General features: G+C 36.9%; 2 long non-coding RNA genes across 2 annotated transcripts; both read left to right on the top strand.

The window, feature by feature from the left end:
• The first annotated feature begins 1,307 nt into the window (after nucleotides 1-1,307).
• On the top strand, nucleotides 1,308-3,961 carry LOC125224880. The gene is made up of 3 exons (XR_007176931.1): nucleotides 1,308-1,418; nucleotides 1,905-1,958; nucleotides 3,823-3,961. It is a non-coding gene; the product is annotated as an uncharacterized LOC125224880 (long non-coding RNA).
• Nucleotides 3,962-8,644: 4,683 nt separating this feature from the next.
• LOC125224881 lies at nucleotides 8,645-10,206 on the top strand. Its single transcript, XR_007176932.1, has 3 exons — nucleotides 8,645-8,750; nucleotides 9,560-9,625; nucleotides 10,158-10,206. It is a non-coding gene; the product is annotated as an uncharacterized LOC125224881 (long non-coding RNA).
• The last annotated feature ends 14,440 nt before the right edge of the window (nucleotides 10,207-24,646 follow it).

Raw genomic sequence — 24,646 nt, 5'->3', positions numbered from 1 at the left:
TTACAATAAGTTACCTAACTCAATAAGGGAATCTGAAATGCCGCTATTTAGGAAATATTTATTGGATTTTTTGATGCAAAATGCTTTTTACTCTATAAAAGAATATTTAAACTATATGCCGCACATGTATTAATTAAGTATAAGTAATTGTAGGATGTTTATTATGCATGCTGCATGATAGTCATAAATTCTAGTCATAGTTATAAGAAACGCTGTATGAAACTAGTTTTCTATAAGATTTTGCATGCCCTCTAGCTGGCTGAATACACTGCACTTTACATTTGTTTGATACCATCTACTTGACTGTATTCTTGCAAATAAACGATTTGATTTGATTTGATTTGATAGAAGATAATATATAGATTATACTGATACTGTTTTCTTAAATTAAATAAGTAGGTATTTTCCGCAAATATAAAACTGTCTAAACTAGAGGTATGTTTGTGTGGATTCCCCATTTTCGTTATTTTTCACTGGGCAATACTCAAAAGTATTTTTTTAAATATGGCAACATTTAATGAGATACCACAGAAATTCCCCGTCTCGTCTGAGTCATTGTAGCACTTTCTTGTATTTAAGTAATGTTTACAACAAAGTATCTACGCGTGATTGGATTTATTAATAATTTATCGTAAGACGATTTCACACTGGTAAATAAACAGCTATTGGTCTACACAATTTTATACAAAGTCTTTGTCTTAATGATTAAATTGGAGCAGCCAAGATACCCAAATATTTGTAACTACACGTTTTTCTCTATTTTCCTATTTTTTGAATACCTAATATAGGTATGCACTTAGAGCCGGATCTAGACTTTTTTCGAGGAGAGGGGGGGACAAAAACTAAAAAAATGTCGAATCGCCCCTAGGACTTACCGAAGTTCGCATTTGGAGTTCCCTTGGACTTGACGCCCGGGCATGGGCCTCGGCTCGCCCGCCCCTACGGGCCGGATGTACCATGTCTAAGTGCGTTTTACATTATCCGATCCGATATCCCATACATTTAAGCATCCATCTTGGATTTTTGCCTTTGAAATCCTTTCGACATCCGATATCGGATCGGATAATCCATTAAGGGATAAGTCCGCCTACATTGTATATTACTGACTCTGTAACTGTGTCTCTTTTGTTTCCTTTATGTACAATAAAGCTTATACATACATACATACATAATGTGAAAACGCACTAACAAGGCCCATTGGCCATTATTTATAGGCGTAGGGGAATGGGGCGCGCGTGTATGCTTGCAATAAATATATACTCAAGTCTGAAATCGCCCTAATACAAAGTGACTCAGCGCCAGCGCAGCCACATCGACATATCCATCCAGGTTCGTAGTGTTTCAGACCGAATCTAACCGCGCGTGAAGATATACGCTGATAAAGTGCAACAGACTGAATATAAAATAAAACGAAGTAGGTAAGTGTTTAATTTACACACAGTTACGTATTCCATTAGTATTTATAAATTGAATTGACCAAAGTTTGTTATTTCGTTTTGAGATCTCTCTTGATTAGCTTTTGTGAGGTGGTACGGTATATTTGGTACTGGTTTATGGTGTACCTAAACAATATTTTATTTTTCATATTATGTTGTATAAGTCGCCCAGACATAAACACTATTACTAAGATGAATGCAAACCTAAGTTTGGCAAAATAAAGATTCAAATTGCAAACGAAACAAATGACTTAGGTATTGGTATATCTAGAGATCGTTCATATAAATACATACATATTATGTGTAAGTCTAAGTACCTACGTATACAGCGTGTTTTTTGTTTCCCCTTAAATACGACTCGTTGTTAGGTTCATTATCGGGAATCACCTGATATTATCAGTTGTATTAGTTAAATTCCCAATGGTCAGACTTCACGTCTCATTTATTGTGATTATTATCTTGTTTCAGATATGGGAGATAATAAAGAACAAAACCAAAAAATGAAGACTGGTGCACAAGTTGGTAGGTACTATTAATACTAATTTCGAACATTACCAATTAATATTACCTTCATAAATAGTGTGCTTTTCATACATGTAATAAACATAGGAATGACAAAAGTTTTGACAGACTTTAACTTACTTAACATTACGCACAGTTAAGAATATCCTTAGGGTTTTCCTTGCAAATGCACATATTGTAATTTAAAGTCTTGCAAAAAGAGTAGATATTAAAAAGTGGCAACATCGTATGTTCGTCACGTTTTCACACGAGCAGTTTTGCAATGTTGCCTTTTTAATTTCCATCCTTTATTCCTTCATCTCGAGACTGGTATAAGTACTCGTAAATTAATTGCGTCATAAAAAAGTAAAAATAAAATAAAGCACAACACAATTTTTTGTTGGTGATTATTGCGTTTATATATGAAATTATTGCGTTTTACATCAAAAAGTGACAGCAGAAAGAAAGTGCATCCATCAGATTGGCACTGTTTTGGACCCAAGTAGCTTGAGAATAGCTATATGCTTAAGGCTTGGGTCCAAAATATGTATCCCTCACAAGTGCTCCTGCGGCAAAAATGTCGATGAGCTGGGCCGACACGGACTTTCATGCAGCAAAAGCGCCGGTGGCCTGTTTCGCCATGGCACCATTAATGATTTTGGTCCGTCGCTCGCTTGCCACCGCCTCTGTGCCTGCAGTTCTCGAACCCACAGGCATGGTAAGGGACAATGGCAAGCGTCCCGACGGAGCCACTTTGGTGCCGTGGAAACTAGGCATAGCCCTGGTATGGGACGCTACTTGCGTAGATACCTTCGCGCATCCTCTTCCCATATCCAGGTGACCCGCACTCAGGCCGGTGGTGCGGCTGACCAGGCCCAGATTCTCAAGCGCCGCAAATACTCGTCCTTGCTTAAGGACTACGAGTTTGCGGCGCTTGCTATGGAGACACTGGGTCGTTGGTCGGCCGACATGAAAGCCTTTGTGGGAGCTCTGTCGGCACTGCTTATCGACTCTACTGGAGACCCTAGAGCTGGCGCGTATTTCTCCCAACGTATCGCAGGAAATGTAATATACTCGTATTCGAGGAAATGCTGCCAGCATAATGGGCACCATGCCGCTGGCGGATTTGTTAGATGTTTTTTTTTATAATTGGGTTCTATTTTTTATTATTTTCTAATTATTTCATTGGTATTATTTATTATAAGCTTATTTTTAACCCCCGACGCAAAAACGAAGGGGTGTTATAAGTTTGACGTGTCTGTCTGTCTGTTTGTCCGTCTGTCTGTCTGTCTGTCTGTCTGTTTGTCTGTCTGTCTGTCTGTGTGTGTGTCTGTCTGTGGCATCGTAGCTCTCGAACGGATGAACCGATTTAGATTTAGTTTTTTTTGTCTGAAAGCTGAGTTAGTCGGGAGTGTTCTTAGCCATGTTTCATGAAAATCGGTCTACTACGTCGCAGTCGGGGGTTTTTTCAAATTTTTAATTTTGTGGTTATTAAGTAGTTGTTTAGTTATAATTTAGTTTGATTTTATTTGTAGGATTTTAATTTAAGCGTTTTTATTATGTTTTAATGATTATTTATAAATATATCTGTTCAGTAAAAAAAAAAAGAAAGTGCACTGGACAAAAATTATTGGCATTGTGTAATTACTTTGTGTAGCATTTGTTTACCCATTTGCAAGATGAGAGTTTTAAATGATTTACGGTTTCATTAGACTTATAGGTATTTATATTGACTGGGATATAGAACTTTTCAATTTTTGTCGAGACGTTACTACAAGCCTATAGGTCCTGTGTATTTATTTATCCCAGTATTTCCCATTCAATATAAGTCATCTGCAATCTTAATCTATTCTGTATTTCATTTTTTTTTTCTTGGTGTGTTTAGGTGCAGCAGTTGGTACTACAACCGGGATGGCAGTTGGAAGCCTCTTGGGCCCGCCTGAGGCAGCGGCTTTTGGTGTCATAGGCTGCAGCCTTGGCATGGCTACCGGCGGCTTAATTGGCACCTTGGCTGGCAGAAAGAAGTGAACATTAAGGAGATAACGGTGGCGAGTAACGGGACATGAATATAACATGTATGTTGCGGGCTGCGGCAACGCCACAAATGTGTTGCTTAACTTTAAATTTGGGTTGGGTTAAGCAGCACATGGATTCATCCATTCTCCTATAAGTTTGATTATATGAAAAAATATAATATGGTTTGAAATATAATAAACCTTATAGCAGAATGGATTTACCCAAGTTTGAAGTTAAGCGACACAAGTACTTAGTAATATATTTTTATTTTTTAATACTTGTGTACCTATTAGTTTTTTAATCTTCTTCAATTGAAAATATGTATACTTAGTTTAACAAATATAATAAAGGAAATAAATATTTGTCAAAAAATTGTGTTTTCATAAGCAACTACACTACATCAACTACCGAAAATAACTGAATGGGTAATTTTAGCGATAACTGTATTTCAAAGTTAAAATCAAAAACGGTATGGGGAATTCGCTATGAAATGGACACTATCGATATCTTTAAAAAATCGAAGAGAACATGTTCATGTCTTATGGTTATTGGCAACGCTGATGACCATAGGTAAAAGCCCACAATAATGACAGATCCCGGCGGTCATTACTTAGTTCACTACTTCGCACATTGTAGATCCGCGCGAGTTTAGTAAAAAATGTCGTATATTTGCAAACTGATTTAAAATTTCATAAAATCTTAAACTACAATTGTAATAAATAATAAATATTGGGGACACCTTACTCAGATCAACTTAGCCCCAAACTAAGCAAAGCTTGTACTATGGGTGCTAAGCGACGATATACGTACTTAAATAGATAAATACATACTTATATACATAGAAAATTGTAATGGTTGTACTTAGTTGCGATACAAGTATATTCTCAAGAAAAATACGGTATGGTGAGACATAATCTTATCAATACTTCATGATTTGGAATTTGGGTAAAATGTTTAAAGGTTAGATGCGCAATGAATCGGACAGGTACCGTCGCATTGAAACGGACGTACAATAATATACCAGTCAATGTCAGATTCATTATTCCTGCATAATATTATAGTTACTGTTGTTTCATAAAACTGGTTTTATTTATTTTCATCACTATCAGAAGCCGCCAAAGACGAGGTCCAGAAAAAGCTGCAGTAGAGTCTGCTGTGGAGTTTTTGTAGTTGTTAATTATATGACCTCAGTTTGGGTTCTACCAAAGTAATTGCATTATTAAAATAATTATCATTATGAAAAAGCAGTAACTTTGTGAAACATTGAGTGTTTATGTGCCTCAAAGTAAGACATTGGTTATTTGTCCGTTTCAAGACACCCACTGTCCGATTCACTGCTACATGCGTTATGAAACGGACATAAATGAGATAAATAAAATATAGATTTTTCTCACTAAAAATGAAGTTTCATTAAATATGGTGTATTAACAATTATACTATATTATAGTATATCCAAAATGTATAAGGATAGTTAACAATTTTCTAAGTTTTTAACTCCAGTATGTAATCTTGCTTCAAAGTTAAATGTCCGTTTTATGGCGGATCTCCCCTACAACTATCATAAGCCAAAAACGTATTGCCATAGTATAATCTAATTTGGAATTATTTATTTATTTATTTACAATGTATCACAATCTCCTCTAATTATCTAAAAGCTCACGACTGTACTAGTCAGAGTCACGCCAGGATATGTTGGCATAGATATTGACAGCTCCGCCTTCGATAGGGTTAAGTAGACGTCATAGGCTCCCCACAGACAGTCTTAAAAATTCATAATCTTAAAAAAAACTTGTATGCAATCTGACAGTTCAGATCTGTCAGTGTCTTGTCAGTGTCAGTTTGAACTGTCAGATTGCATACAAGTTTTTTTTAAGATTATGAATTTTTAAGACTGTCTGTGGGGAGCCATATAATTTCATCGAAGATAGACGCTTAATAACAACATTCACACCGGCGAGGCTGACAAAATAGTTGCCAGCTTATTTTGGACTGACTCTCTAAATATTTATGAAAGTAAGTATTGGTGCATTAGGGTAATTGCGAATGACAGAAATGCTCGGGTAATTTCGAAAGGGGAATCTTGGTATGATGGAAATAATGGTGATTTTTATGCGACTTTCGAAATTGGACGACTTTCGGAATTACCCTAATGCATCTTACATATTTATGTTTACATAATTGTTGGTACTTAAGTACTTACCTATGTAAAATGTAAAGCATATCCCAATCCATGTTACTAATGGCTACTGGCCATTCAGCCTCGTTTATCACCCATACAATCACTCTAATTCAGAGTGCATCCAATCGCGCAGACATAAACTAGACTGGAGCCCTATCGATCACCTATCACTGAATACGAACTTACCATTGAATGGTGAATACAGTCATATAGGGATTCGCTACACATACCTATCGCAACTAGGTGTTTTCTGAAAAAGTCAATATTTTGTCAATAATTAGTATTATAGATTTAAATTCCTTTTTTGGGGAGGTTAATCTAGGGTGGTACTAGTGGGAAAGCCGATTATCCGGCCACATTTGTGGTCGGCGATTAGTCGGCAAAAAAGTCGGCACTTAGTTGTGACAACGTTCATATTTCACTGACTAAATTACCCATATCTCACAGGAAAAAAAATCTTCAGCTCCCATTATAACTTTGATACTAAAACATAAAATATTAAATTGGTTAACCAATTTTAACACATATAAATCCGTTTTATTTAAGTATTGGTGGATAAAAATATAATAAATCTAAATTAGCGTAATGTTCCACGATGCACATAAATATGATTTTTGAGTATAGCAACATTTTCTTAAGATACCTTACGATTTCCCCGACTCATCTGGTAAAGCTATTTCTCTTATTATGTACACATACGCAGTATTTTATTTAAAGTAAGGCGAGTACACATTGGTAATAAAACATTTATTGCATTTCCATATCAATTTGATATTTAAGGCACTTTTTAAATGTTAACAGCATACGCATACTTTGGTGTTTTCGTCAGACAAGTAAAGCCTTTCGCAGTCGACTTGGACTTGGAACCGGAACCGGACCCGAACCCCAATTTAAGAGGATACGGTAGCGAAAATGCTAAAATGGAAAGGAGCCCCCCTTTCAACTTGGGAAGTTTAGTTAAATATACAAGTGTTATTAACTAGATTTAACGAAAAAAAATTGACCATTAAGAACAACTCAGTCAAAAGATATTTCAAAAAAATCTTTAAAATCGAGGTTCCGCTCTCGGCTCTTTCCTCCTTCAAAACTTAATCAATCGGAACGAAATTTGAGAATCTGAATAACAATGAAATAATCTATGTCGGACCGTTTAGCTTTTTTGGTTAATTGTTACCAATCTTGAGTATCACACCTTTTTTTGCGCCACAATGAAAAAGGCCGTTTTTGTAAATTTTCGATTGGCTCTAGAGTCTTTAAAAAGCAGAATATCAAAAAAATCAAAACGGTCCGACACAGATAAAAATAATAACAATCTGTGTTGAAAAAACCGGCCAAGTGCGAGTCGGGCTCGCGCACAAAGGGTTCCGTAGCAGCAAACCAAAATTACAGTTAAATCAACCTATCTCAAAAACTATAAGAGATACTTTGATCAAACCAAAAATCGTTGAAAGAGTTAATTAGCATGCATCACCTCTATTTTTTTTAGAATTTTATACCCCGTAGTTATAAAAATAGAGGGGGGGGGACATACTTTTTACGACTTTGAGAGCTGATATCTCAAAAACCGTTCACTTTAAGAAAAATGTTTTTTAGAAAACTTTATATCATTTTAAAAGACCTTTCCATTGATACCCCACACGGGTATGTACATCGAAAAAAAAATTTTCATCCCTCAGTTACATGTATGGGGGCCCCACCCCCAATTCTTTTTTTTTACTATTTAGTGTCATAATTTTGTAGCGGTTCATACAACACATATTCCCATCAAATTTCATCACTGTAGTACTTATAGTTTCCGAGTAAATCGGCTGTGACAGACGGACAGACGGACAGACGGACAGACGGACAGACGGACATGACGAAACTATAAGGGTTCCGTTTTTGCCATTTTGGCTACGGAACCCTAAAAATCATTGCTCTATCTTCAAAAACCAGGGAGGAAATAGTCGAGAGCGTTTGTATGGAGAATTGACCCCTACCGTATCGTCTTAAATCTAGATCCGTACTTGGAGTCAGTACTGGACTAAGAATCGGAACGTGACTCAGATCCAGACCCCGACCTGGCCCCGTAGCCGAATGGCATTTCTCCGACGCCAAACGAAAGCGATACGCCGCTGGCTCTGTCGCGCCAATACGCAAGCGCGATAGAGATAGATATCTACTAGCGCTTCGTTTCGTGAGCGTTTCGTGAGCGATTGTGCCATTCGGCTAGCCACCCTGGCCTGCTAGCCGAATGGCATTTCTGCGACGCCAGACGCCGACAGAAATGCAGTCGCGCCAATACGCAAGAGCGATAGGGATAGATAGCTATGAAAGAGGCACACTAGACTCAGACACCGTATTAAAACCAAGACCTCAACCTAGACTCGAACCTGCGACCCGCGAAACTATAAAGGTTAAATCCCTAGAACACGAAAAATAAATTTTCCATTTAAACCTGTAGCTTTGTAAAACTCGAATTTCTCACCGATGTGTACTAGGCTTAAAATGAGTCAGCGCCCATGCAGTCCATGCGCAACACTTCGACATTGCGAGGTCGTTCGTACTATACCGATCCCAGCTGCGCGCGAATACACTCACCGATCGAGAGCTGCATAATCGAAAACAAAACACAATCAGTAAGTGTTTATTGTAATTGTGTTGCAATTTTTAATACAAAGTGAGAGTTCTCCTGATTGTAACTAGGTATGTTTCGTAAATTAAGCAAAATAGTACGCAGAATTAATTTGCGCATTTGAAAGTGATACGTGATTTTAATTTTACATATTTTTTCAACCTATTTGCGATAGGATTTTTTTAGAACGTATTTTATTTTGCACAGGCCAAAGACCGTCTAAAGTACATAATTGATAGTCCAAAACAATAGGTACTCAGTTTATGTGATGTCTAATAGGTACCACTAAATATGTAGGTATACACACACATTGAAATCACTTACTAGAATCATACATAATCCCCGTACTTTAGATAATTTAGTCATTGATAAAGTGAAGTTATGTTTATTTTATAAATTTAAAGTGTAATTGTAGACTTCGTTTTACATATTTAAAATATTGTACGCTATATATGCGTAGATATAATTATCCATACTAATATTATAAAAAATGGGAAAGTGTGTGTGTTTGTTTGTTTGTCCGTCTTTCACGGCTAAACGAAGCGACGAATTGATCTGATTTTTAGGCACTGTGGAGATAATTGAAGGGATGGAGAGTGACGTGGTCTACGTTTGTCTCTTTCTAACGCGAGCAAAGCCGTGGGCAAAAGCTAGTAGTTTATACGTCGACCAAAATCTTTTGTAAACAGAGTGCATTAGGTTCCCAGGGTTATAATACTGTTCAACCTTTGATATTGGTACTCTTTCTATCCTAGACTTTTGATAACTACTATTTCAGTGCAAATAATAATGTGTTTGTACTGTTTGTTCTAGAAATGGGTGAATCCGGAGGATATAGTAATGAGGAAAAAGAAAGAATAAAGACGGGAGCCGCAATTGGTAGGTCCTAATACTATTAAAGTTAAACGTGATAGTTTTAGTCAAGTTTACTACCTATTAATATAAGTAGGTACTTACGCCACTTATTAATACACTGATTACGTGTACAACACATTGATATTCTTCAACAAGAAGGACGCTTAATCTTTTTCCCTTTTTCTATTCCCTGTCACTTTTAAATATGCACAGAAAGTGATATTTTCTGTATTAGTGTGGAGAAATAAGATAATTATGCTCAATTCGTAGTATACAATTTATATCTATGTAAATTTTTATATGTGTCGACCCGACTGGCTTATTCGGCAGTGGCCTCGCTTTGCAAAGCCAATGGTTCCGGGTTCGAATCTCGGTAAGGGCATTTATTTGTGTGATGAACATTAGTTATTAGTTTCACAAGGGGGCAAAGTTATTGTTTAACCGCACGTGTCAATATTGATACCCGAGCAAGCGAAAGAGTCCAATATTTATCACTATGTAGTTAGTTACCTACCTACTATTTCGATGTTTTAATTACTTTTTTTGGTGTGTTTAGGTGCAACAGTCGGTACAGTTGCCGGCGCGGCGGCGATCGGGAGTATGGCGGGCCCGCCGGGGGCAGTTCTCGGGGCTATCTGGGGATTAGGGATGGGTCTTGGCACAGGCTTCGCCATAGGCGCCAACTCTGGCAGTAAAAAATAAGGATTCACAAACTCTGCGTAGGGTGCTTAGCCAACGTCACAATCGCTTACACTCCGTAGCTATCTATGTATATCTGCACGGGAAGCATGGTCGCGCGATAGACGATAAAATAGCAGGCCGTCTCTATCGCACTATTTGTAAGTGCGATAGGGACGGCCTGATATTTTATCGTCTATCGCGCGACCATGCTTCCCGTGCTGGTTCATTTTTTTTTCAAAGTTGTCCCCCCACCTTTTTTGGGTTTGGAAATTTTCATGTGGTTTTTTTTTCTCCTATCAGGATCGAAAGATCTCGCGCTTCGGAGTATGAATCGCGTAAAAAATACCCGTGTTACAATAAAAGTGGGGTGGACAACTATGAAAAAAATGCCTCATCTATGTCTATCGCTCTATCGTATTGGCGCGACAGAAACCAGCAGCCGGCGTATTATGCTTCCAATTTTATCACTTATCCACGTGGATAAAGCATCCGTCACGCTTTGGCAACTATTTCAGTGTGAGAGTGACAGTTGTCTTATCCGCGTGGATAAGTGATAAAATTGGAAGCATGATAGACCGGCTGCAGGGCAATCATGGTCGCGCGATAAATGATAAAACATTGACGTACGTTTATCATTTATCGCACGACCATGATTGTCCTGCAGGGTACGTAGCCGAATGGCACAAACGCTCATGAAACGGAACGCTCATATCTATCTCTATCGCTCTTGCGTATTGCCGCGACAGAGCTAGCCTACCTTTCGAGGCGTTTCGTTTTCGTTTCGCGTCGCAGAAATGCCATTCAGCAATGGCGCCGTTGCGTTTGGATCGCCACGTAGCGTCATCGATTGTCAAGAGGCGGCTGACCCCTAGTGTAAATTACGAAAAAATGTAAGCAATCTTTTATAAACCATGTGAAACTATAAGTGAATACGACTCCTTTTTAGGGTTCCGTAGTCAACTAGGAACCCTTATAGTTTCGCCATGTCTGTCTGTCCGTCCGTCCGTCCGTCCGTCCGTCCGCGGATAATCTCAGTAACCGTTAGCACTAGAAAGCTTAAATTTGGTACCAATATGTATATAAATCACGACAACAAAGTGCAGAAATAAAAAGTGGAAAAAAATGTTTTATTAGGGTACCCCCCCTACATGTAAAGTGGGGGCTGATATTTTTTTTCATTCCAACCCCAACGTGTGATATATTGTTGGATAGGTATTGAAAAATGAATAAGGGTTTCCTAAAATCGTTTTTTGATAATATTAATATTTTCGGAAATAATCGCTCCTAAAGGAAAAAAAAGTGCGTCCCCCCCCCTCTAACTTTTGAACCATATGTTTAAAAAATATGAAAAAAATCACAAAAGTAGAACTTTATAAACACTTTCTAGGAAAATTGTTTTGAACTTGATAGGTTCAGTAGTTTTTGAGAAAAATACGGAAAACTACGGAACCCTACACTGAGCGTGGCCCGACACGCTCTTGGCCGGTTTTTAATACATTTGTACTGGAATATAATATAGGTATGTAGTTTTATTTCGTACCTATTCGGGATATTTGATTTTTAACCCCCGACGCAAAAATGACGGGGTGTTATAAGTATGACGTGTCTGTCTGTCTGTCTGTTTTGTCTGTCTGTCTGTCTGTCTGTCTGTGTGTGTGTCTGTCTGTGGCATCGTAGCTCCCGAACGGATGAACCGATTTAGATTTTTTTTGTTTAAGAGCTGAGTTAGTCGGGAGTGTTCTTAGCCATGATTCATGAAAATTGGTCCACATGTCACGGTCGGGGGTCTTTTTCAAAATTTTAATTTTGTGGTTAGGTTAGTTATTCTAACCGGTATGAGTGAGATCTTATTCATATTTATTATACGAAACAATGTTGTTAAAATGTAAGATAATGTTACATAGGTGCATGTACACTATTGTCTAAAAGTAAAGCAAATTCCAAAACCGTGTCAGTGTCCACTAATGGCTATTGGCCATTCAGACCCGTTCATCACCCAAACAATCGCTCTAATTCAAACAGAGTGCATCGACGGGCACAAACATAAACTATTCTGAAGCCCAATCGATCACCTATCACGGCGGAATACGAACTTTCTATTGTATTATGGTGAATACATTGATATACAAGGTATAGAGGTTAGCTCACATCTTATAAATGTCGGCGGCCGATCGTAAGTAAGGTCATGATCAGGCAGATCGCAATGCCATGTAATGTTTTGACGCCTAGACACATTAAGCCAATTAGATATCGTAGATCTGTTAGGTTTCTCCAGATGCCCGAGGGGAAACTGCCCAGAAGGAGGGGGCAAAGAAGCATAAGGTACTTAGGTTTTAATAGTGTATGTACAGTGGGGAGACGGTCAAACATTATCACTAATTTAAAAAAATGCGGAATCCAAATAGACGATAAACCTTCGCTACTACATTTTCAATATTTTTTAAAGAGTTAAGACTCGTCGATAATTCCATCAAAGTTTAGGAAGACACGCGATTTATGAAGACAATTGGGTCAACCTGTATTTAGTGACAAGATTTGCTCGACCATCTATAGTCACTAAAGCCTCTGACCGAAGGTTCTAGTGCCACGACACTCAGTGATCCCGTTTAAGCTCGCATTAAACATAAATCCAATCAGTTGTCCCATGGCCGGCGGCCAGTGGTCGCCAGGACACCATTTGGCACGGCACCAAACCAGGGGATTATCTCGCTGAACCCGATAGCTGCAATAGTCGCGTATAGAAGTAAGCCACCGGAGCTGGGATAAGTCCATCTTTTCACCTAGTACCTACACCTATCAGTGCTTGATTGAATTTTTGAGGAGAGATTAATTTTGGGACAAACAAGTTTGTATTTCTTCTTCAAATTTACATATTTGAAGAAAAAATAGAATGGAAAATGCTATAATTATTCAACTTATCTTAAAAATATGTACGTTCTTTGATGTAATTCATTTTAAAATTGCAAGTACTTCAATGATACGATCCCTTGTAAATATCTGGACCTTTTGCTTCTTTTGATCTCTTTAAATTGATATTGATTTTGCGGCGGGCCTGAACAAACTGATCAATGTTTTTGGGTCCACTCAGTAAAATGGAAACCTCAACGTGGATCATGCCAAGTCAACAAAGAGTAGGTAACTCAGCAACAATATACAATTCTGAAGAGACCCGCAGAGTACCAATTGGCCCGTCAGTTATAAGGCACAGTTACCTTTATTAACTGACAAGCCTATATCGTCGGCGAACTGTTGTCCTAGCCAAAATGACAATCGTTGACGCTACGAGGCGATCAAAACGCAGTGTGGCTCTGTCGCACCACTACCTACACAGGAGCGATAGGGAGAGCTAGCTATGAAACTCTACCCTTAACACCTGATAATCTGGTGGTAATCTGTGGGCACCTTTGAATTACCTAAAGGTAATTTCAAAGTTGCCTAAAGGCCATACTGTGGAAATGCCATATTATGTCTAATAAGTTTTAATACATATGTATTTCCGCATATTTTTCTCTTTATCACTTCATTTTGTTTACATATATCTGTGCATTTTGCAACACAAGCCTTCTTGAGTTTACCGTGGGCCTCAGTCAATCTGTGTAAGAATGTCCTATAGTATATTTATTTTACTTAAGTAACTAAGGTATTGAACATAACGCAAGTTTAATATATCATTTTCTTATGCTGCAAATGTATTAACATTAACATTATCATTTATGTAGGTACTTATGCATTTTGTTTGTTATTATGTCAATAGATACTTTTAAGATTTTCAAGCATTTTTAACTCCTAATATACCCCATTTTGGATTCGAGCTTTCATTGTTTGCGTTCCCCTTATTCGGGCCCCTCAGACAGTTAAGAGCACCTAGACTTTATGCGACGTGTTCAACAAGTACCGGCTCATTAAAAGTCGTTGGTGAATCAAATGTTAAACGATAGACACTGAAGGGTGCCTCCCTCGCACTAACTGCCACCATTCTTGGGTGTAATTGAAATTGGGTGCCGAGGGAGTGCTCGACATAGCCAGTATAAGCACGTTTTTCATTTACATACAGTTGTTACAGATCTCCAGGTCACGTAATAATGGTACGAGCGAACTTGATGTTTCCATTCAGGTGAACACTTTGGTAATCAAATCATCTGCTTGCGTTCATTAAAACCTGGCTAAATTGTGAAAGCTGTGTTGCAGTTTTTTACCATTTTTTCGTTCCATTATTACCGTAGCAATTCTGCATTTGTGAAATGGTTGGAATTGGACGACTAGCGACTTGATGATGCTCAGTTTGTGAATGCTGTAGGTATCTAAATATCTATAAAGTTTTATAAGTAACTTTGCAAGTCCTTTGGGTACATTTTTTTCTCTCTGTCATTTATTTCGTCATCCTTTCTGTCTTGTTCCTGTCCTGTGTACAAGTTTGTGTTAAGAAGGAAAATAACGTATAACATGACAAGTGCTGAAAATACGACCATTATTAAGCTTATAAGTACTGTTGCTTTTTTTGTAAGTCCCTCAAGTGCAGGAAACTTAGGACTTTTAAAATTTTAAAGAAAGTTACTTACCTACTTACCACATAATGTGTTACTTTAATAATATAGCACACAGTATTAAGTTCTTAAAAGCGAGTAGACTTATCCAAGATAGAAGAACAGAGTGCATTTAGGTACGTTTAGAACCACAGTAAGATACTAAAGTAAAAGCTTTAAATTGCTTGCTCGCGAACCGACATAGCTACTCAGTGAAACAACAAGATTTTTTTGTTCAGATAATTTCCGATTTTATTAGCTCCATCTATATCGCTGTATGAAGCAAGATTGATGATTCTCGTGTCTCCATTTTATTTCCCCGCGGATAATCTCGTTGTCTCCGGCTTAGAGGACATGTGAGTCGGAAATACGACGGCAATTTTCCTTCAAGTATAGAAAAATGAGGGCCGTTTAGCGTCGCGCTTGGGCACCCACGAGTGGGCACGTGGCTTTGATCACTTGCTAGTAAAATCTTATGGGACTATACGCGGTCACCTAATATTGGCGCTTCTATATTCAATTTCCTACCAGAGCTCTAACTTTCATTTATTTCGTCCGTTGCTCCACCAACTCATGAAAACTATGAAAACCAATTACAAACGGTTGTGAGTAGTATGATGTAATCTTACCAAAAGAGGTCCAATTGTGCGATGACCACGAAAAGTTTTCGCAAAAGTCGTCCTCGTAAAAGTTTTGACAATAAGGAGTCTATGATGACAGATCTCTCACTTGCTGTACAGAGTTTTCAAAAGGTGTACTCGATTCGGTGAGCACTTGGTGTTGGGGAAATAATAAAGATGCGTTAACCCTTAATTGCTCCGTGCTGATCTCCAGTTTAGTGATGCGGCGAGACTCTAATCGCACTTTTATCTGATACTCCTGAAGCAAGGAAATGTGGAACAAAACCTGAAAATTGATGAGTATTACGCATAAAGGCTTGATAATTTGAAGGTACCTATCCCTAACAGCTGACTATTAATGTAATTGGTTAGAAAACGAAACCAAAAAACAGTTGGTATTTTTCGTGTAAGGTGTTTTCCAGTAGTTTAGGCTGTCGGGAACGCTACAAAACGGACTCCAACTGGAAAATTGAGTAATTTTCAGAATTAATTTACATTAAGAACTCTTCAAAATTTCCTGAATACATAATAAATAAGATTTACATAAATCTATTTTACTTAATCGTGGATTCGCTCATCACTACAGTCGAGACATTCCTGCGAAGCTTTTGTCTCGTTAGCCACGTATTCTGCGCTAAGTGGTCCATTGGCGCTCTCTGAATGCGACTATCATTAAAGAATTCTACCACTATAACGACCACAAATGGATATGCCTTTTACTACGTATTACTTCTTAGCCAACTGAAATAATGGTCTCACAATAGAGTTAGTACTTAACTAGTGAATTGAAATCCATAAAAGTTTCGCTGTAAAATGTTTATGAATCGTTCAAAAAATCTTAAACGATATGATTTTATTGATTAGAACAATTATGTATGATGAGATGAACTTCTTGCTGTACAGCGATTTTTTGCATGTGAATATTTCTCCGTGACAGGTATGCTAATCATTTATGGTAATAGATAGTTCAGACAAAAAAAGAAACATACAATTCTCTAGAAGTCTCCGTACCCAAATAAAAATGGCCAATGACCAACCCACAAACGAGCAATATGGTAAACGTGATGAGATATAAGCCGAGACGAAATTTTTTGTAAATGTGAACCCTTCCTAGAAAATATTTCCCAAATGTATCGTTTTGGAGAAATCGGGGACCATATAAAAACAAATAAACACAAATTGAGGAGGCCTCATAATCTTGAAGTCGTTTGAAAATGGAAACCTCATAATGGATGGATGTCTCCTTAGCTAGGGTAAACATTTCGATACAAAACTTAAAAAATGTCTGTCGGTTTACAACTTTCAATGTATCATTGTTCCCCAAAATGACTTAAACCAATGACTAAAGAAAGAAATATCGAGTGTATTCATCAAACGTTAAAACGCGTGCGATCGCTCTTCCCGTCCCCTGTGTCAGAGAACGGTAAAAATATGGATTGGATTCAATGTCACATAATATTAGTCATAGGTACTTGCAGTGTTGTTCCTGGCAGGCAAGCATGGTCGCGTGATGAACGTTAAAACGTCGGGTCGTCCTTTTGCACTTACAAATAGTGCGTTATGTCGTTTATCACGCGACCATACTTGCCTGCCTGATCTTAAGAAATATGTCTCTTTAGAGAAAGTATACAGAAATAAATTTATTTTGTTACAAGGACGATATAATACGTGACAGACAAAGTCCATACAAAAAAGCTTACCCCTGAAATGGGCCTTTTAGGCTTAAAAGATGGTGCTGATCCGCAGCCTGGAAGTGGTCAATGTCATATTTTCCCCAAATATTTGTTTTTATTTTTTATAAGAACAAATGACAAGCTTCTTTATTTTGATATCATGATATCACGTCCATACACATGTTGAAAAAATATTTTTTAAAGAAAAAAAAACTGCCGCTTTTGGGGTTCTGGTGAAAGGAACTTGTGAATGATATTTTGATATCATGATATCACGTCCATACACATGTTGAAAAATAATTTTCAAGAAAAAAATAAACCGCCGCTTTTGGGGTTCTGGTGGAAGGTACTTGCGAATGTTGGATTATGTAGAAATGTGTAGGTAGTAAACTGCTTTTAATATAAATATTTGATTATTTGATGGAAACACAAAATTAATGAATATACGTAAACGGTTAATATTTGAGAAGTTTTCTCAATTCCTTAAAAATCCGATATCCAATTACATATTAAGAAATTGAGCTTGACAGAATTTGGCTTGAAAACTCAATATGTAAATAAGAAAGAGGACAAATCTCCTAACAAATAAATTTCACTATTCTGAACTTTAATGCATGCTGTTATTATAAAAATACGAAAGTCACTATAAGTGTGCCATTCAGATTTGAGGATTTTTATTTTGATCATCATCAGAAGTTCCACTGCACCAAATGTCATTGTTGTAAGTAGATATAAGTTATACATTGCACGCCCATGTCGGGTAACTGTTGGGACTATACTATATACATTATACATACCTGCTATCTTTTGTACACAGTTTGTCAATAAAGTGTTTCTATTCTATTCTATTCTATTCTATTGTTCTGAAAGTAAACGCAAGCTGTTCTTATAAAAATACCAAAGTCATTATAAGCGTACCGTTAAGATTTCAGGAGTTCCGTTCTGATCTTCATCAGCAGTCCCACTGGGATCAATCTGTATGCATATACATTCGACCAAAAAAAATTTTTCAAAATCGGTCCAGTAACGACGGAGATATCGTGGAACAAACGATTACTTCATACGATTCTTAGTATGAAGATTGTAAATGATCCTTGCTTTGTTATGTTATGTGCTTGATGCCTTCTTTTGAAACGGTCAGGGTCGATAAATAATGTAAATATGAAGAGGCGTAACATGTATATTTTAAGTAAATAAGTTAAGGGGTTAGGTTATATACGTACCTGGGCATTTGCGGAATTTGGGACCCCCCCCCATTAGCGTAAGTTTTTAACAAAAATTAACTCACTGTCAGTTTTGTGATGATAATTCAGCATGAAATTTCAATAAAAATATTGTTTTTGTGTTAATTACATAAACTTTTGTTAACAACTTTTGCTAATTGGGGGGTACCCATGAAAATGCCCACCTACCTAAATGATGTATGTATACTTAACTTACCTACAAGTTTATATATGTATTATAGGTGACACGTCCATCATTGGGATAGTTACTTTGCAGTCCTTGTTGTTACTCGTCTCTGTCTGTATGACGTCGGCGTACCGCGTCTCGTGACGGATGTCTTGATTACATTCCTGCGAGAGCCTGACGGATGACCACTTCTTTTATTGAGGGCCCCAGCCATGCCAATAAATAAACTAGTATTAGTTTCACTGAGCCTGTCCGGTTGTGACGTACCAAAAACGATTTAATACTGGACTGACAAAACCCATACAAAAAAGCGTACCCCTGAAATGTACGGGCCTTTTAGGCTTAAAACTAGATGGCGCTGTTAGCAGCCTGGAAGTGGCCAAAATCATATTTACCCGAAATATTTTTGCGTGTTTTTATGTTTTATAAGAACAAATGACATATTTCTTTATTTTAAAATCACGTCAATACACATTTTGAAAAAAAAAAAAATTGTAGGCATCGTCAGTGTAATAGTATTTAATATGTAGTTGGCGCTAAAAAATCGAGGTACGATTCTTAGTATGACGTATATAAATCCTATGTAAATAATCTTTGAACGTATGTACTAAGGTTTAATTTTCAATCGCTCGGGCTCGGAATATAAGTATACCGACTTGTGGGAACTACGAACGACTTTAGAAAAAAAAAACACTGCGTCAGTTCGTACTCTATTCGGAATTTCGGATCGATGTTCGAAAACTCTTGAAGTGAAGAAATTGCAAAATGCGTGGTTCGACAAGCACTCAGTTGGATTTCTTATCTGTAGTTGTACTTGGATACCTATTTAACTTGACTTATATTGACCGGGATCACGGTCTATATCCCGGTCAATATAAGTCTAATGAAACTAACCGTGAATCATTTGAAACTCTTGGATATCTACTTATTTATTTAAAGCAGTATGCGTCGCGCTCTCGACATGTAAAGGCGGGGTCGCTACTCTTGAGAAAGGTCCTCGAAATTGGACCGAAACATGTCGAACGCTATATCGACTTAATACGTGAGTAACCCGCTTAAAATATTTTTAAATATGTATGAGTCTCACGGGAATTTTTTAGTTAAAACCTACTTATTTGTTTCATTTTCGATACAATGCGGGTATTACTATGCTTTTTATTAATAAAAACGTACTTTAAATAATTTAATATCTACGACACTGCGCCATGCCACAGAATTGAAACAAAATATTCATCTCCCAAGACTGCATACAAATTGAATTAAAAATACAGACTATAATAAAATACTTAATAAATGCAGAACTGCAGTACTTTAGCAAAGGATTAGTCGACTGGGTAAGTAAACTGCTTGATAAAGACAACACTTTTAATTTTCTTTTCTCTGAAACAGTTCTTTTGTTTACACGCTTCATCAAGATTTGAAACTTTAATAGAAAAACAGATTTCATACTAAGTAATACTATACTTACCTACTGATAATTAATGAAAGATTATTCAGAGTGAATATTTCAAAGTTTAAATTGTATGGAAAATTACTGTCAAAGTAAAATGTGTAGTCACAGAGCATAGGATTAAAACTTGAGAACTTCAGTTTTGAGAATTGGGTCCGGATATTATTAACTTGATGTATTATGTGAACGATGAGTGGTAGTCGCTTTCGTAAAACTAGTGCCAACGCCAAATCTTGGGATTAGTAGTCAAAGCGGACCCCGGGCTACCATGAGCCGTGGCAAATGCCGGGATAACGCAAGGGAGATGATGATGTGAACGATGACTTTAAATGTAGGGTAAAAAACGCGTGAACTAAGTTGACTTGACTACGGAACCTTAAAACAAAAGTTTCGCTGCATATTTCGTTTAAAGCCGAATGCAAAGATAAAAGTCCCAAATGGAAATCTTATAAATATACACATCTGGAAGGGACAAGGTAATCGTTTAAATTTAATAGCCATTTCTGATCACTCTTCAGAGACAGTTTTGAAAACGCGGGGGGTGGCCACCCGCACCTTACCATGAGTTTCATTTCCATTTCATTTAATTTACACAGTTTAGTACACAGTAGTTAGTTTCTAAACTCTATCTAGGTGCATAGCGTTATCTGTTATCTGATGAATTGACGCGAGAAAAGTGTAGTGGTGATTTTCCCAAGATGAGCGATGAAAAATTTAATAAAATTCGGGAAGATTTTAGTTTGACAAATGTTTAATTTAGGTCATTTCAAAAATCAAGGTCGTCAAATACAGATATAGTTCGAAAAGGGTTTCCTTCGTATTTTTTCGGAAACGTTCGTATTTGTCATGCAGTGACTCATGCTCGTCCAGTCAATGGTAGTTTATGGTAGTACATCTTGTACTGAGACTGACTGAAATAGCATGACACGTTCGTACGTTTCCGTAACAATACGAAGGCAAATGCATAAGACGTTGCTCAATCAAGATACGAGAGAGAGAGAGAGAGAGAGAGAGAGAGAGAGAGAGAGAGAGAGAGAAGAGAGAGAGAGAGAGAGAGAGAGAGAGAGAGAGAGAGAGAGAGAATATACCTCTAGATACTTACTTATTTAAGCGCGAATTTCAGCCTGATTTTGTATTTATTGTTGTATCATTTGTCTTTATTTAACTGAGTTGTATTGTTGTGAGGTAACATTATTATATTACGTATTTCAATTAATTAGGCTTAACTCCCTTTATGGGCGGTTCTCAGGGATGACGTTCGGTGCCTGATTTCGGTGCTGATTTTTATTTACTACTTTATTGATATGTCAGTCAATTTACTAAAATTTAGCCTAAATATAAAAAATATTGGTGGCGAAGGCCTCCATTAGAACCTTATAGTTTGTAAGAAATCTGACATTTTAAAATCACCGAAATTCTGTATGCCCATACTGTAATCAATTTGCGCCACCGAATTCAATTTTTTACACATTATTCCACATTTCAACTTAATATGTAACTTATTATTCAATGTATTCATATTTTTCATTTTAATCCGATGACAGGTCATGTAAAAAGGCTCATAATCGCGCAATTTTACTAAATTTAACGTGGTAATATGCTAGTCATTATCCAGTAGAGAATTTTGTACCCATAGAGTGGCTTAATTTGTTTAGAAACATAGTTCTATGTTTTTACAAGGTATATTCTACTATTTAAGTATGAAATATTAGAAAATAATGGACATTTAATCAGTTTACAACGTGGCAATCGAAATCGGTGGTCACTTTTTTTGATATCGGTGGTCAAAAAATCCACCGAAACCACGGAAATCAACTCCACTGATATCAAATTTTATAGCTTTTTTGGAGATAACTGCAATAGCATGCATGATACAGAGGAGATGTCATAATGACGTAATAACATACTTTCAAGTATTTATTAGTACCTTACATAACGACAAATTGACCTAAACTGTGGGAGTAAATTGATCCACCGAATCTTAAAAAACATGGGACCAAACCCAGCGAACGACTGAGAAACCTTCAAAAAGTCCCCTTTATAAAACGGTACTTCATCTCCTCTACACTGAATGGTTAAAACATAGGTAAAACTAACTATATTTGTGCTACTACGTCCCTGATCTATTAATTTGTAAGAGTACTGTCATGTTTAACAAATTACACCGAAATCAGTCACTAGCCCGGGACACATCGTAAATTTGTCTTTACTCGATGAGTTTAGCTAACATATTATTTTTATATAGAAAATATGATAGGTTAACTAACACCTTATACGTGAATATCTATATCAACTGCGATCAACAACTCCATCTTGAGTTATGATTTTTTGTTTTGCAAATTCTGGGTGCGGGACACGCCCACCGAAGGTCATTTTTCGCGTTTAATATTTTATTACTTATATTATACAGATAATAAATAAATAATTTTATATTGTACCAAGTAGTACAGAGGCTAATGATTATGCCTGAATTAATTCAGATTTTTAGACCAGTCCGTTCTGACGTTTTTTGCCCCGGACACGTAAAAACGCGCCTCCTGAGAAATGCCCTTATACGTTAGAAGATACGTTTTGCAAAAAGTGTTTAGTTTCTACGCGAAGTTTTGAAACCTTCACATTTACGATTTGATTTAACTTATGTAAGTATGCCAGTCTATTTTTAGTGCTTCAATCGATGTGTAGATGTGTGTGTGTGTGTGTGTGTAGATAATGTATCTACATCAGGCGACTCAAATTGATTATATACGGTCCATGTCGTATCTACAGCTGATTTTGCACAAATATTTTTTTCGAATCAGGCAGAGTTTTATACATAGAGGTAGCAGGAAATTTTGTCCCGTAACAATAAAGTTAAAAACTTACACAGCATGAAACGGGCATCGGCGGTGCTTCTCACAACAGCCCGGAGGACGATTCAATTTATTTTTATAGCCGAAGCTGATCCCTCCAGATCAGGTTTCTTGCAAGAACTAATCATCGCATCCATGCTTTGATTCGTTATCGTTTCAGCGAAACGATTGCCTTCAAATCCCTGTAGAAACTTGTAGACGGCGCGTATAGTTTAAGGACCATGACAGTAACCTAACTTCTAATCTAAAAACACTATTTAATACTTAATTCCAATTTTGGGAGAAACGATATCTTTTTACTACAAATAGGCTAGTTTCCTACTAGTCAAATCAGCTCCTTTTTAAGAACTGTCAAAACGATTTGCTAATATGGAATTACTATGAAATACTGAGGAGTGACGTCACGTTCAATTCATTTACTTTATATCTTTCTCTTTGACTTATTAAATATAAATTATGTTTAAACATAAATACTGCCCATGTTTTTCTTCTAATTATGTGGTACTTTATTTCGTGAACTGCATAAAATAATTTATTTTTATTATAGGAAACTAGCCAATTAAGATACTTGAGTTTTCTGCGGGCCTAGCCGAAATGGCAGTTGTTGACACTAGACGCCGATCGCAACGCATATTATGGCTCTGTCGCGCCTATACGGAAGGGAAGAGCGATATAATTAGTACCTCTATTGCTAGCTACTCGTATCTAGATATATATTATATCGTAAGCATTTGTGCATTTGGTTACGTATGCAGTAACTATTTAGTGTGATCTATATGTATACATAAGTACTGGCTTTGATTTGGTCGACCCATCTCATTGGCGATAAGTAAATTGGGGTAAGTCATTTACGTCTAATGCGTGACTCTCATACACGTACCCCTCTGTTAGAAGGTGGATTACTGTAAATAATTCAACTATGGCATTCGGTTTCAGTAAAGATGTACGATTGATGTTCTGTACGTATTATCCCTGTCTCCTTAGGTGCCTCATTTCTCTGTGATGAAACATAACATGCCGAGCTTTTTTCTATTGAGCTACGACGTCATCCCTTGCTTAAATCTGAGACAAATTTATATTTTTCCTTTGTTTTGTTTTCATTTGATTCGTCGGCTTGTGAAAAACACAATACATTCAACTGCTCGAAATATTTATCCAGTATACCTATCGAATATCGGTATTGTCCTGAGGCTAAGCTAATATGGAACGGATGTAAAGACCAATATTCTTATATAGTGAGTATTTTATGGAACTACTATAGTACTATACTTGTTACTATACTACTAACAAGTACTATTGTACTATAGTTGTTTCCAGAAACATTTGGCTTTGTCAGCAGTTACAGTTACACCAATGCAGGTTTCAAAGGAATACAAAGTACCTAATAAATAAATCCCGGTTAGTGAAATATTTGGCAAATGTTAAAGTTTGTACCATTTGTGTGGGCGATCAAAGTTAACAAATCGCTTAACTTTTGGCTAACCAAGTCGGAACAGTCGCCTATTTATAAGTTCCGTGCGTTGCGAAAAATCACCCTTTCGGCGCAAAAAAAGTTGAGCCTACTGGCTGTCGCTTCCTTAAGTAGCGCGGTACAGTATAAGTATTAAACAGTTGTTTGAATAACACTGTTACAGTTACAATATTGCGATAGTACCAAATTTTTTTATTAATAATGCGTAGTGCTTTATAGTCAGATAATTTTTTCTGGTTCGTCGTATTCCAGTGTCAGCGGATTCCGGTTTCGACGAATTCCTGATTCGTGGTACCTACTCAGCAGTTGCGTCGGAATTATCTATATAATTATAATGAATCTTACTACCTTTATAAATAATTAGTAAC

The sequence above is a fragment of the Leguminivora glycinivorella genome, chromosome 3 (assembly GCF_023078275.1).
Source record: "Leguminivora glycinivorella isolate SPB_JAAS2020 chromosome 3, LegGlyc_1.1, whole genome shotgun sequence".
NCBI classification, from domain to species: Eukaryota; Metazoa; Arthropoda; class Insecta; order Lepidoptera; family Tortricidae; genus Leguminivora; species Leguminivora glycinivorella.
This window is presented reverse-complemented; position numbering and strand designations above follow the sequence as displayed.